The 14,685-nt window shown below is 49.4% G+C and overlaps 1 long non-coding RNA gene across 3 annotated transcripts in view; it reads left to right on the top strand.

Moving 5' to 3' along the window:
• The window catches only part of LOC142847775 (uncharacterized), a 62,834-nt gene that overhangs the window by 21,180 nt on the left and 26,969 nt on the right, over positions 1-14,685 (top strand). For 2 of the 3 annotated variants that reach the window (XR_012910304.1, XR_012910302.1), the window contains exon 4: positions 1,765-1,863. This is a non-coding gene — a long non-coding RNA (uncharacterized LOC142847775). Of the gene's footprint in view, positions 1-1,764; positions 1,864-1,950; positions 2,081-14,685 lie in introns of all 3 variants that reach the window. The other variant, XR_012910303.1, reaches the window with a different exon arrangement.

Genomic DNA, 14,685 nt, shown 5'->3' with positions numbered 1-14,685 from the left:
AGGTATCTAGCGAGATTTAAAATAAACAGATCACAGGTCGACCCTGTCTCTGCCTTGTATAGTTCAGGACCCCCTGCCCACGGAATGGTGTCTGCCAATTAGGGGTGTGGGGTTCTCTGCAGACTCCCCAGGGTGATGGCTCCCTACATAGCCCCTTGGCAGACACCATTCCGTGGGCAGGGGGTCCTGAACTATACAAGGCAGAGAAAGTGCGATGAGAATGGCAAGCAGGCAGCACGGGTGCGTTCGTTTCTCTCTGCTCTTGGCTGCATATGCCATGTGGCAGCTGTGTGAATCCCTGACTTGACTTCCCTGAAATGATGGACTGGAACTTGAGATTATAAGTCAAAAAAACCCTTCCTCCCCAGTGTTGCTTTAGGTCAGGGCATTTGTCATAGCAACGTATGAACAGCCACGGGAGGGAAACAAACATTTAGACAATAGCAACTGGGGAATGGCTGAGGGCAAAGTGTGTCTGGTTGGTGGCATCTGTATCTGTGCCCTCTGCCTGCATCCTCAGTCTGTCTCTGCCAGCGATCATCTCTGCGAAATGACACAAGGATCCGGGTTGGGTCATCTTTTCTGTGCCAAAGGCAAGACAAGTCCTTTAAATTTACTGCAAACACTCATTGGGGATGGACTAGAGAGTTTGTTAGCTGCAAACGCCAGTAAGTGTTGATAAATAAAGCTATTAAAAATGTGTTATGGCTCTGACACTTGGCGTAACATCTTTCCTCCTACTTTTCCCCATGTAACATTTACTTTAAATGGCCTCAGCCAAAAGCCAAGCACCAATAAAAGGGGCCCAGGTCTCCCAGAACATCTTCACTTGTGAAACACTTGCAGGTTCTGCGCTGGGGGCGGGGGGGGGGGGAGAGCCACTGGGAGGCCCCGCTGTTGTGTAAACTGCAGATGTTGTAGTTCCTGTGGTGGAGGCCTAACTGTACATCACATTTGCAATTTTGACGCTTCAGTTGCTTAAAAATATTGTAACTGCTCCTCAAACAGGAAAATTGCATTTAGATTTCCCTGTGTGTTTAACCTCAGACCAGCAAGAGATGGTCTTCATATTTCCCCCAGCAAATGAAATCACTTTTGGATTGAGATTGCTTAGGGATGGCTCCTATCCTAAGAGAAAGAGAAGCTAGGAACAAACACAGCCGTGCCTTCTGTGCAGGCCTGTGATGTAGATAATCAATGATCGTTTTGGTCCCATACTCCTTGGCATAAAGGATCTAGGATCAAGACAAGGAAAGGCAGTCTTGAATATGAGGTTTAGTCACATCCGGACTGTTGCTGAGGGAATTGCAGCCCCCTGCACTCAATTTTTGTAGGCCCAGCTTCCTGCAAAATTGGCATTCCTTTGGCGCTTTCCATATCAAAAACCCCTTCTTCCTGTAGAGGCTCAAAGGCTTTCAAACCATATCTTTCCCCTCAATCAAGCTTATAACTCATTCACACTAAAGGATGATTGCTTACATCTTAAAGGGAACCAATAGGAATTGGGAAACAGTTTACTTAGAGAAAAACGTGACGTTGGAGAGCGCCTATGCAATAATAGTCTGTTAGGTGACTGTTAAATGGGCATCCTTTTCTGTCTACTCAAAAGTTTGGTGATTGCTTTGTTTCATTTTTAAGACAGGGTCTCACGTAACCCATGCTGACCTCAAGCTCCACGCTTAGCCAGGGATGACCTTGAGCTTCCGACCCTCCTGCTTCCACCTGCCTAGTGCATAAATTACAGGTTTACACCACCCTTTCCAGGTTCTGTGCCTCTCTGGATCAAACCCAGGACCTCCTGCATGCTCAGCAAACACTCCACCTCCACCGACGGAGCTACAGTGTTATCCAGCCCAAACTATGGTAAGTTTGCCTTTTCCCCCTTCCCTTCCTTATATCCTGTCAGCAAACTTCACTGAGGAGTCTGCTTAGAACAAGAGCTTTCTATAGCAGAGAGGATGGAGCATAAGAAGCAGCCGTCACAAGCATGGAGCTGCTGCGGCGTGTAGCGTATGGGTGCCTGCTGCATGCCAGGGGCAGACCGCCATGGACAGCATTTTCTTCCCAGCACCCCAGCCAGGTAGGTAGCACAGTTCCAAAGACAGAGGCAGCAATTTTTTCTCATGCAGGTCACACATAGGAAGGCACAGGCAGTTTGATTTCAGGGCCTTTCTGTTCCAAGTGAGATTAGATTAAAATAAGCATACAGGGCAGGCTTTGAGGAGACAGTCTTTAATGTGCTCTGAACTACCAGAGAAGCTGTGATGAGGGCCAGGAAAGAGGGCCAGCCTCTTGCTGGGCAAGAAGAGCCTCGGGTTAGGGCAGCTGCAGTGGGTCACCCCACTCTTGCCCCCTTCCTCCTCAACGCCCCCCTCCCCTTACCAGCAGACACCAGAAGCCAGCAGGCTGGCTGCGCCCCAGGCAGGCTCTGGTCAGGAAGAGGGAATCTTTTGTGAGCTGCAGGCCTGGTCTCTGTTAATGCCAATTAGCGTTTCTGCCTGCTTGGAGCTGCAGGGCCAGCAGGCTTCTGTGATCCTGGTGGCTAGGAGTTCTGGCCTAGAAACGCTCCCCACTCCCCCGCTCCCCGATATGGGACGAAAGTCAGAGAGTCCGAGGGGAGGGACTTGGTCATTGAAAGGACAGGAAATGGGGTTTCACAGGAGCTCCACGGGGCCCTGCAGCCTCAAGAGCACAGCTCCCTGGGGCCAGGAAAAGAGGGAGAGGAGAGAAAACAGCAGGCCTGCCTCCAGCTGCCCTAGTTGGCCTCTCTGTGAACCGGGGTCTGGCTCCTGAGAGAGAAGCTAGAAAGAGGGTTCCCATGCTCTCTAAGTTGTAGGAGACCCTGGGGCAAAGCTCTCCTAGGACTTCAGCTAGCTAAGCTTGTGGGTGCAAGGAGCGTCCATGTTGGAGTCCCCAGTCCTCAGGATCTGTGGTCGTCTGCTTGGGTCGGTGTGAATAAGTGCCAACATCCAACAGCTTAAGAGCTTAGGAAGTCTGAGCCAAGCTACCGTCTCTCACTGGCCCACCAGGAGGGCATGGCTGAGGGACCCTGGGTTTCTGAGTCTCCGGCTTTGGTTCCTTGTCTGCTCTCTTGTACCTTCTATGCCCTGCCACCTGCCCCTCTTTCCCGCTTGTGGTTCCACGGAGGTCACCTGGCTGGCTGGCTGGCAAGCCCTCCAGCAGGGTCATTCTCTCCTTTCTTCCATTCCCAGCCCTCCCTGAGCTGGATCATATTGCCCTCTGACCTCAGTGGGAGGGTGGTCCCTTGTTTCACTGGCAAAGCAAGCAGAAACAGAGTCTTTCAGGATCTGGTCGTTGTCTATCCCTCTTCTCTCTGCTGGCTTTAGTTTTAGGTAGTTGATGAGCTGTTTTTCGTAAGAGAATAATTTCCCAAAACCTTGTCACTGAAGCTTCAAGGGAAACACCTGACCTTGCCAGCCCCAGGCTTGTCCTATCCTTCTCCCTACGGGTGGTCCTCCTCTCTGTCCTCTCCTTTCCAGGGATGTGTGTGTGTGTGTGTGTGTGTACGCATACATGTGCGTGAGTGTCTGTGAGTGTGTGTCTGTGTGTACATGTGTCTGTTTGCCTGTGTGTGTGTGGAGGGCAAGGGACAACCCTGGGGTCATCTTAAAGAATGCCATTCACCCACTGAGACAGAGTCTCTCATTATCCTGGACCTCGCTGAGAAGGTTGGGTGGGCAGCTAATGGAGTCCAGAGATTAGTCTGTTTCTACCTCCCCAGTGGTGCTGCAATTCCAAACGTGTACCGCCGCATTTGTTCATGGACGCCAGGGATCCAACGTGGGCCTTGACACTTGAGAGGCTATTGCTTCGTGAACAGAACCAACTCTAACCCCTTTCTCTTTCTTTCTTGAGACAGGCTCTCACCATGTAGTCCAGTCTGCTTTTGAACTGTCAATACTCTTGCCTCTGCCTCCAAAGTTCTGGGATTAGTGTTGCACCCCATCACATTCAGTTCTAGAAAAATCTTTGCAAGAAGCACATGTAGGGACAGGGACAAGAAGGTCCCTGCAGCTGGAAATCGTCAGGCTTGGTCCGTTTCTGGCCCAAACTCTTTTCTCTTTCTTATGCACTTCACTCTCTTCTCAGGGATTTCTCAAAGCCCCCAAGGCTTCCAGTCTGAGGAAATGGACAGTTTCAAGGTTAGAGAGGACACAAAGAGTGATGGAGGGCTCACGCTGGCTTCCCGTGTCCCAGTCACAGCCTCCCCAGACACTTCAGGACAACACCTCAGCCTAGAGGACAAATGGCTACTTCTTTTTCTTTTCTTTTTTCTTGGGACAGAGTCTCACTAAGTGACTCTAGATGTCCTGGAACTCACTCTGTAGACCAGGCTGGCCTCAAAATCACAGAAATCTGCCTGCCTCTTCCTCCCGCGCGCTGGGATTAAAGGCGTGCACCACCATACCCAGCTCAAATAACTATTTCTAACAAAACCAAACAAAAAGCTTGCTCCCTCCCCAAAACCTGAGGTGGGTAAGCAAATGGTGCTTGTCACGTTGGCCACCTGCTGGCCAACCAATGAAGTCCAGTGTCCCTAAGACTGGTGACTGTTTTGCATTGTTTTGGAGACAAGGTCTCACGTAGCCCAGACTGACCTCAAACTCAGTACATAACCAGCGATAACCTTGAACTTCTGATCCTCTTGCTTCCACAACAGGCTTGCACAATCACTTCCGGTTTATGTGCCGCTCTGGATCAGAACCAGGGCCTTCTGCATGCTAGCCAAACACTCTATCCATAGAGCTACAGCGCTACCCAGCCCATGAGACGAGTCAGTCTTAACTGTGGTAGGTTTGCCCATTCCCCCTTCCCGTCCTTATGTTCCGTCAGCAAACATCACTGAGGAGCAAACTTCTCACAGGGAGATTTGGGGTCACTGCTGTGCTTTGTGGCAAGAGCCAAGAAAAGGCATTAGGCTGTCGCACACTGAGTGGCTCGTGTGCAGAAGAGGTTTTTCTGCTTGGGTCGAGAGTGGGTATCCTGGGCTGTAGTGAGCCGGACAGGATCACCATTACAAGATGGCGCCGACATTCTGTCTTGTTGGAAATAAACAACTCCATATTTGGCTATGCCTTTGAGAGCTGCATGTCCCCCGCTTCCCGCATGCACGGTGGATGAGGATCCTTGAGCCTATCCCGATGCGGTCTGGTGTCAGCTGTTGGTGGCAGCCAATCACAGGGCGACCCGTGTGCCAATTCCCTATTTAAGCAGCTGCCTCAGTGCCCTTCGTCCCTTAGCTTCCTGCTATCTCTCCCCTTCGCTTCCTACCCTTCCCTTCCTGCCCCTTGTTTCCTGCCCCTCTCGTTTCCTGCTCCCCATCAATCAAGGGTACTCCAGTAAAGCGTGATCTGAGTGGAATCCTGGTGTGGTGGTTGTTCTTCCTCGCTGGTCGAGAGGTTCGCCACACTGGGCTCTGGCTGTACTTCAGCTAGACATATGAATGCAGTTGGAGCAGGAGAATTTAGACGGTCATGTACAGCTTCTATTTGCTGAATAGAATCACTGAAGTCTGGGAGCCTTGTGGACAGTACTGCAATTACTGCAGTCCGGGAGCTTTGTGGACAGTACTACAGTTACTGCAGCTGAGGAAGTGGACGCTCAGAGGGGTTAAGTACTTAGTCAAGAAAACACAGCAAGAAAAGGACTAAGGTTTGAGTGGGAATCTATCCGGCTTCAGAGCTCCCAAGATTGTACAATACTCATGGGCATGATTCTCCTAACTCCTCCCCACCCCAAATGTCCCCATTGCTTCAGCTGAACAGCGCTACTGTTGGGATTCTGAAAGCAGGGAGCTAGAGTCCTTGGAAACCGTCTTAAGGGATGTTATGACGTCAGAGCACAGAGGGTGGGAAGGATCTATGGAGTTTTCTTCCCATCCGTTAGCCATTTCTTTGTCATTGGAAGCTGGCAGGGGAGGCTTTGCCAGCAGAGGTATCACAAAGACTTTTTGCCAGCCTATCACCTATCGCTCCTTGGGAAAGGTCAAAGAACAGCAATCTAAAGGTCCAGGGGCCAGCCAGCTCATGGGACCAATTGTAGGGCTTAACCCTACCCTTCTAGAAGGTACTGGAGCTCTGCATTCATCCCCACAGCCTGAGGCTGGCGGGAAGGTGGATGTTATTCTCTGACTCCTTGGGGCATCCCCTGACTGCCCCAGCCAGCGAGAGCTCCAGTCTCCCGCCATCGTGGCTTACACCATAGAACTGGACTCTGAAGATCTATTGTCATGTATTAGTCTCGTTTTTCCAGTTAGCTCATTAGCCTCTCGAGGGCAGGAGATCACAGGTGACCCCTCCTTGCCTCCCCCACAGCACTTGGTGAAGGCTGTGCTTTCTTGGAAGTCAGCCAACACTGATTGGTTACTTGGAACCCTCTAGACTGCATTTAAGAACTGGCATGCACATGCGTATAAATTTACTTGTGTCCATGTATATGTATGATATATATGTCTGACATGTATGTAGGGTGCAGGTGTCCATCCCTGTGCATAAGAATGGCACACATACATGTACCATGTTCCTATGTAATGTGATACACCAGATATTAAGGAGAAATTGAGTATGGTGCAGGCTGTCCAAGCCCAGAGCGAGGAAAGAGACCATTAGAGGAATAGTAACAACACATGTGGCAGCTTGCACCTGTAATCCCATCCCTACGATGCTAAAGTAAGGAGGCTCATGAATCTAAGGCTAGCCTACGCCACATATCAAAACCCTATCTAGAAATTAATGGCCCCCAGCAAGTTAGAGCAGATGAAGTACCGTGATTCGTGAGTACACCGCAGAGTCACAGCTCAGGCAATCTAGGGAGACAGATCAGGAAAGGGCTAGTGAAGAAAGGAAAAACTGGCCAGGACTTGGAGTCTGTTGGGGATTGAACCGCTTCCCCCACCCCAAGGATGTGTCACCTGTGAACACTACCTTGTTTAGAAGCTGAGCCTTTGCAAACACCATCAACTTAAGACAAAATCATTGCTGCATGAGGGGACGACAGCCTACTGCTCCAACAACCAGTGTGCTTCTCGAAGGACATCTGGTCACAGACACAGAGTGACAACAGTGTCACATGACCAGAGAAGTATTGGGGGGGGTAGTCCATCAGCTGAGGACACCGTGCATTGCAGTCTTCAGAAACTCCTGAAAGGTTGTGGGCCTCAGTGACTGTTTTCTGCCTCCCCCCCCCGTCCCACACACTCAGACAAGAGCTAGAACTTTCCTGAGACTCAGAGGCATAGAACACAGGGCTTTCTCCAAAGCCCTCGGAAAGGAACTCACCATACTGACGCGACTTCAGAGTTCTGGCCTCTAGAACTGTCAGTGAAAAAATTTCTTTGCCTTTAAATCATGGTAATTTGTTATGGCAGCCCTGGGAAATGAACCCAGAGGCCTACCAGGAATGCACTGGGTGAGGGAAAAGGGGGAAGAATGATTCTGTCACAAAAAACCCAGCCAGCTGCAGTGGGGCTTGGAGGAGTGGGGGCATGCTGCAGAGAGTAGCGGAAAGCTCAGCTGATCGGGAAAGTTCCCTGGGAGGTGGGGAAGGAGAGTTACATGTTAGATCCTGCATGTTTGTGTGTATGTTTTACAGGGTTGTGTAATTATCTGAATGTGTGCCAGTGCATGTACTTCCTGAAATTCCACTCTGCTTTTATGATATCTGGTTTAGTATGCTCCTGCATGGCTGATGTATGCCCTGACCTATGTGTGTGACTTGTATGCCAGGGCATTAATGTGGATAGTCTACAAGTCTGTGTATTGAATTCAAAGCAGTTAGAGGAAGGCTGGAGCAGGAGCAGCCCTGTTTCTCTGTTTACACTCTTGGGGAACACTGTAAATACGCCTGGCCAGAGTATGAGATGACAGGTAGAAGGCGGGGGCTGGCGCTGGGGTGTACTTGTCCTGGTTCAAGAAGACAAGACAGGGCAGGGGGCTTGGGAGGGACAGAAGTGGTCTGTTCTTAGGCTGGAAATATGACCCAACAGTTAAATACATACAAAAGATCTCTTGCAAAAGGCCAGGGTTTGTATATGTGCTTGCAACAGCCTTCGATTCCAGTTCTAGAGGATCCAATGTCTTCTTCTTGCCTCCTAGGGCTCTTGCTGCACATATATTTGTGCAGGATCATACACAAATTTAAACAAATTTAAAACAAAACAAAAAGAAACAACTTCTTCTTCTTCTTTTTCTTCTTCTTCTTTTTGTAAGTGCTTAGTTCCTGAGATTGACAGCTATAGGTGGCCTTAAGTATGGCTGTGGTCCCTTTCGTACCATGGCCTAGCCACACTGGCACAGCTCCTGAAGAGCCCTCAGTTAACATAGGGCGAGAGAGATGGCTCAGTGGTTAAAAGCACAATACTGCTCTTGCAGAGGATCTGAGTTTCGTTCCTAGCACCCACATCAGGCAGCTCATAATTGCCTATAACTCCAACTACAGGGAGATATGACACCCTTTTCTGGGCTTTTTGGGGACCTGTGCATGAGTGAGCATGAACACACATTACAAATAATCAAAAAATAATCTTTAAGAATGACCGAGTTTATAAAAGCACATTCTGTGATTTGGTCAAATCCCTACCTGCCTGGGAGTCTCTTAGAAGAGTCCCATTCTTTGGAGAAAGGTTACAGCTGAAGGCAGGAACCAGGGGAAGAACCACCCCATCCCAGCCCCTACAGAAGGTCACATATGTATATGTTGTTTTTCCCCCCTGGGGACATCTCAAGCAGAGATTTTTATGAAATCTAAGAACCACTTCTCTGTTCCAGGCTGACATTGAGAGCTTGAGTGTGTGCATGGTGTGTGCAGGTGTGTGCAAGCATGCGGAACTTCCAACCTGCTTCCTCTTCGAGAATATGGTTAGCTCAGGATGTCAAGTGCAGCCCCAGGCCCTGACAGCTGCTGCCATGGTCAGATTGCAGGGGGCTGTCCTTGATGAGGCCAGTAGAACAGACAGAGCCTGTGGTAAGGACGGGAAGAGAGGCAGAGGCTGCTGCTTTGAAGCTTGGAGCTCTCTAGGATCAGTCTTTGATGACCCTTAGACTGAGATGGTTCCAGGCAGGAGCAAGCCTTGAATGTGGAGTTGGGGTGGACAGGTAGGATGATGAGAGGAGCGTGCACACAGGCTGTGAGGGAAGAGTTAGGACATTTCAGGACCTTGGCCAGTGTCCTTGGGTTCCTAGGGTGCCAAAGGTTGTCTGCCAGTTTCCAGATACCTGGTCTGTGGCAGGCCTCTGGGTCCAGTGGAGATGCTGAGGGCAGGGAGAGATACTACTAAAATTTGAGACTTACCCGGGTACTTCATTAGGGTTATAGAAACTCTCTAGAAGCTGGATGTGGAAAAGAGTCCCTCATAAGTCCCCCAAGAATGAGGAAACAGGGTCTTCTGGGGCTCGGATCTGGGAAGGAAGAAGAGCATGCTGAGGCTGTGTTTCTTTGCCCCCCTGTGTCACGCACAGGGCCAAGCATTTAGCACTTCCCACCCCGGATAACAAAACTCTATTGTTCCTTTAGGGAGCAGTCAGGAGCAGAGGCATTTCTGTAGCTATTCAAGAGGCCTCTCCCATGTCCTTTCTTGATGCCGCCTGCCGCTTTCCTGTGCCTGGCTGCTGCTGCCCACGCCTGGCCCTTTGCAGCCCCCATTGCAACTGGCAAGACTTCACTGCCACCACTGCGGGGATGCTCCTCTGCCCCCCCGACCCCGTGGCTCTCTTCCTTCCAAAGAACTTTTTAAGAGCAATTAATCAACCTTATCACATCCTTTCTATGGAGTCCCACACAAGGAGGGATGTAGAAAAACCTTCCTGCTCCTAGAAGCCAGTCATGTGGATATGCGGACACCCAGGCAGCTGGTTGACAGATTCTTCCCTGGGCACCGCCGCCTCTTCCAACGTTGGAACTGGCTGCAGTATGACCCTGACCCAGGAGAAAAAAGTGGGGAACACCTGCTGGCTCTTAGCCTTGCCCATGTTCCCCCCCCCATCCGCTCCCTTCAGTTATTTCAAGCTCATTCTCCCAATCCTTCCCTAGGCAACTTCTTGGGTCAAGGGTCATGTGCAAAGCGTTTGGAGATGAATACCCATGAGTGTGGAGAAGTATGACCTCCGTGAATGACAGCCTTTCCCTTGCACACGGGACCCACCATTTTGCAGCAGCCAATGACATGGATAAAGAGTGTGTCCGAATGCAAATATGTCCAGTCAATCCAGCAGCACACGGTCCTTCGAGCAATCTAGTCTAGGCTCTGGAGTTTTGATTTCCAGAGAGTAGCACATCAAATAATGGGGCCCTGGGCGAGAGGAATCGTAGGGCCGCCTTAGCTGGTCCTGATGCCAGTAGATGGAGCCCCACCACCACTCTGTTCTAGGATCCCAGCTGGGTCCAGGGATGTCCCGAGTGAGTGATGTGGGAGCTAGGGAGAAGTAGGGCCTAGGCTGGAACCTAGTGAAAGAAGACCAGGTCAAAATGAGACACCGACTATACACCAGCAGATGACAGGCCCTGCCTTAGTTACCCTATAAAAACAAGCTCATATTATCCACATGCTCTTTCCTTAAAATAAGCATTTATTTTTTATTTAATATGTGTGGTGTTGTTCCTGGAAGACAGAAGAGAGAGTTGGAGTTCCAGTCAGTTGTGAGCCACCTGCTGAGGGTGCTGGGAACTGAACTCAGGTTTCCTGGAAGAGCAGCAAGCATTCCTAACCACAGAGCCATCTTTCCACCCCCCCACACACACCCTCCTAGCCCCAAAAGTTCTTTTTAGTAAAAGGCGAAAGATTTATACAATCTGAAGAGAAACCAGAGTATCAAAAGTTCTTTTAAAAAAAAAAACTTATGTATACAATATTCTGCCTGTGTGTACACCTGCAGGCCAGAAGAGGACACCAGACCTCATTACAGATGGTTGTGAGCCACCATGTGGTTGTTGGGATTTGAACTCAGGACCTTTGGAGGAGCAGGCAATGCTCTTAACCTCTGAGCCATCTCTCAGAACTAAACTTTAACATAATGAAGCTTACACGGTGAAGAAGCCACAAAGCCAGTCCTGAACCAAATTGTGGAGGTTTTTGTCGCCATTGTTTTGTTTTTAATCTTTGCAAAAGTTTTAAATGTAAGTTAGAGTGCTTACATCACTCACCCAGCTCCCCGGTGCCCTTAATAAGAATCCCTTTTCCTTTCCACTCAGCAAGCCCATGCATCTCTCTAACCTCAGCCCCTCCTACTCTACCACCCCTTCCGCAGGGCTGGCGCCTCCTTTCAGATCCAAAGCACACATGTTCTCTTCCCAAGCCTCTTGCCCTCACTGCACTGCTGCTCTGGGCACTTTCCCTCCAAATCTCTATGGGGCAGCTTCTTATTTTTCAGGTCAAACGCTGCCTCCTCAGAGAGGCCCTTTCCCCACTGCCTCGGCACCACCAATGGCCTCCCTCCTTTCATCCCAATTTATTTTCTTCACAGCAATTAAAATTATTCATTCCTCACCTTAATCATCGGTTGTCTTGTAGCTAGAACAGAAGTTCCTTCAGGGAAGAAACCTTGTTTGTTCGCCACGGTACTCCCGGGGCCTGGTGCTTAATAATTGCTCAATAAATGTTTGATAAGTGAGCGGTCTCTGAAAAGCTCCAGGGGCCCCAAGAGGGACATGATGAGGGGCATGAGAAACAGGGTACAGAGAGAACTCCGTCAAAGGGTTGCAGAGCACACTGCAGCCTGATCACTGGGCAGCTGAGCTGTCTATCTGTCCGTGAGATAGCCTGGCCTCCCTTGCTGAGTGGAGAATATATATATATATATATATATATATATATACACACACACACACCTTTTGTTTGTTTGTTTTTGTTTTTCGAGACAGGGTTTCTCCAGGTAGCTTTGGTGCCTGTCCTGGAACTCACTCTATAGACCAGATTGGCCTTGAACTCATAGAAATCCACTGGCCTCTGCCTCCTAAGTGCTGGGATTAAATCCACCACCCAGCCTGAATGGGGAATGTACGTGGACTCATTTCCTCAGACGTTGTGTGAAGTCAGGTGGAAGAGATGAAGTTACCTGGTGTTGCTGAATCAGACATGAATGTCCTTGAGTGCCCTGGGTGTCCCCCCAACCTTTCCATATTTGGGGTGAGGTTCAGGGAAGCTCTGGAGCCTGCATTGCCTGCCCTCGGGGTTGCAGCAGGCATTGCCTGGAGGAGGGGGAGGCTGCTGTTGAAGGAACCTGATCTTTTCCTTTTGCTGACATTCTTAGAGTTGGCATTTACAACCTCAGGGTTCTATTCCGAGGAGGCCTTTTGCATTTGATGTAAATATTATGGTGATGAGAGGTGACACAGAGAAACCCTGTAGGAAATCGAAATCCACCCCCACCAGGCTGGGAGCCTCTCCCGCTGCCTCTTTGGGTTGGTATGCAGAGGACTGATTCCTCCCAGGTCTTGGGTTAACCCAGAAGAGCCCCCTCCACCCATAGGCAGCAGGATCTGGGAGCTGCACCCTGGTTATTTTTCCAATTTGTGGAACCACATTCATCCATCAATGTGGGAAGCAATCAGGGCGAGTCCTGAGCCGAGTAGTGCTACAGCTATTCTTTGTTGGGGGGCGGGGGTGGCCGTGGTGTTGTTTTCCAGAGAAAGGGTGGGAAGTCTTCAGCTGGATGGAAATGAAAATGAAGGCTCCAAGCCCTGGGGTGTTCCCTAAGTCGGTTGCTGTCCCATCCACTTCTTCAGTGACTACCAGTTCAAATTGTCTCCCAGCAGTTTACCCTGTATTTACATGTGTCTCCTGACTACTGGGGCCCTCTGGCAGCTGCAGTGTTCCTTAGTGACAGCCTAGTGACAGTTCTCTTCCCAAACAGCCTGAGAGATGATCACACACACACACACACACACACACACACACACACACACAAACACTAAAGCAGCAGGGCCCTTATGCGGATAGTTCTTTGATACGCTGTGAGGCTGTGTGTCCAGGTACAACTTGCTGATCTCTCTGGTCTCCATATGCTTCAAATGGGGAAGATAATGTCACATGATTATATGAGGATCCCTTGGCATGAATGACCGGTCAGAAAGTGGAGCAGAAACAATCAGGTCCAGAGGGCTTGGCAGAGTCAGTGTGGACCAGGGGCCAGCCACTGCTCTGGAAGCCCATCAATTACAGCTTCTCTTCCTGCTGTGCCATGAGATCTGCCCGAACACTGGCTAGACACCCAGTTGGTAAACTGGTTGCTGGATGCATGAGTGTTTCTGAGAGCATCAGTAAGCTAGAACAGCCAAGCTGCTGTTCTGCAGCCTGAGACAGGAGTTCAAATCTCAGTGAGGCATCGGGCATTAGACTTTTCAAAGTTTTGATTCCTTCATTTCTAAGAAGGAAGTGAATTTTACAAAGATTACATGGGAAAGGGCTTGGCATTTATCAAGCCTTTTCTGAACATCCCTGCAAAGGGTTTTATGTTGAAGTGGGAAAGACCAACGATTTGATCAAGAGATCTAGATTAAATCTACCTCCATCTCTTATTTCCCGTCCTACCTCTGTCTCTTGTTTACTGTACTGTCTTCAGCTAATAATTGCACCTCTAGCTCCCAGCCTGTCAAGCAGAGCATAGAGACTCACACTGACCATCCCAGCTCTTAGCAGTCAAGCCAGGGAGGCTGCAATGAGTTTCAGCCTTGCCTGGGCTACAGCGCGAGACCAAAAACACTACAGAAAGAAAGCGTGCAAGAGTGTAGTATTATCTGGCTTTAAGTGGCCATGAAGAAAACTGGGAATCTTGTGTGAAGCAGATGCTTAATGCTTATATAATGAATAGCAACGGTGGAAAGATTTAGGGTCTGGATTGAGAGAACTTGGGTAGATTGCCTAGATTTGTTATTTGCTCCATGTGTGATTTGGGACAAGTGACTTCACCTCTATGAACCTTGAATTCTCTTGCTATAAAACAGGATAATATGTATCCCCCCAGCATTATTGTAGAATTAAATTAGACAGTTAATATTAAAACACCTCATAAACCATAGGACGCTGTGTTCACTCTAGTTTAACATTATTTTGAGGAGAGCTCTGGGTAAGGAGCTGTGAGGGCTTCAAAGACAGTCAGTCTGTGGTTCTGGTCCTAGATGACCTATGATAGCTATGGGGAGGGGAGAGGCACAAAACAAGGAGCAGAACTCCATGAAGATCTCTATCCATTCACTAACTGCATACATGTTTACAGGGTGTCTTCCTAACCCAAGGCATGGCAGGTCTACTAGAGATTTTAGGTTAGATTTGGCAGAGGAGCCTAGAGGGCCAAAGTCAGGCTTCTAGATTTACTATCCTGTGGGTAAAGGTCCTCTGAGAGATCATATGCTTTGAGTTTCCTTGTGGTGACTTCTGGCCAGCTGAGTCACTTCCCTCAGTCACCTCTGAGGCCAGGGAATGCAGAGACAATTGTGAGACCATTTGAATTAGCTATTCAGTGGGTGGCCTCTCCCCAAAGGTCAGAGGCCTATCTGACCACCACAGCTGGCAGTCACAAAGGACCTGACGAGAATCCAATCTAATGGTGCTGCAAAGGCTGAAGCCACTCTTCTGGGGATGGGAGGGTGAGCTACAAGGTGATTTTGCTGCTGTCACAATTTCCCTTTAGACACAACCTGTCTCGAGGGCCAAAATAGCAGCTTTGCAGGCAG

This window comes from Microtus pennsylvanicus, chromosome 4 (assembly GCF_037038515.1).
Source record: "Microtus pennsylvanicus isolate mMicPen1 chromosome 4, mMicPen1.hap1, whole genome shotgun sequence".
Classification (NCBI taxonomy): domain Eukaryota; kingdom Metazoa; phylum Chordata; class Mammalia; order Rodentia; family Cricetidae; genus Microtus; species Microtus pennsylvanicus.
The sequence above is the reverse complement of the archived record's forward strand: the minus strand, read 5'-3'. Positions and strand labels throughout refer to the sequence as shown.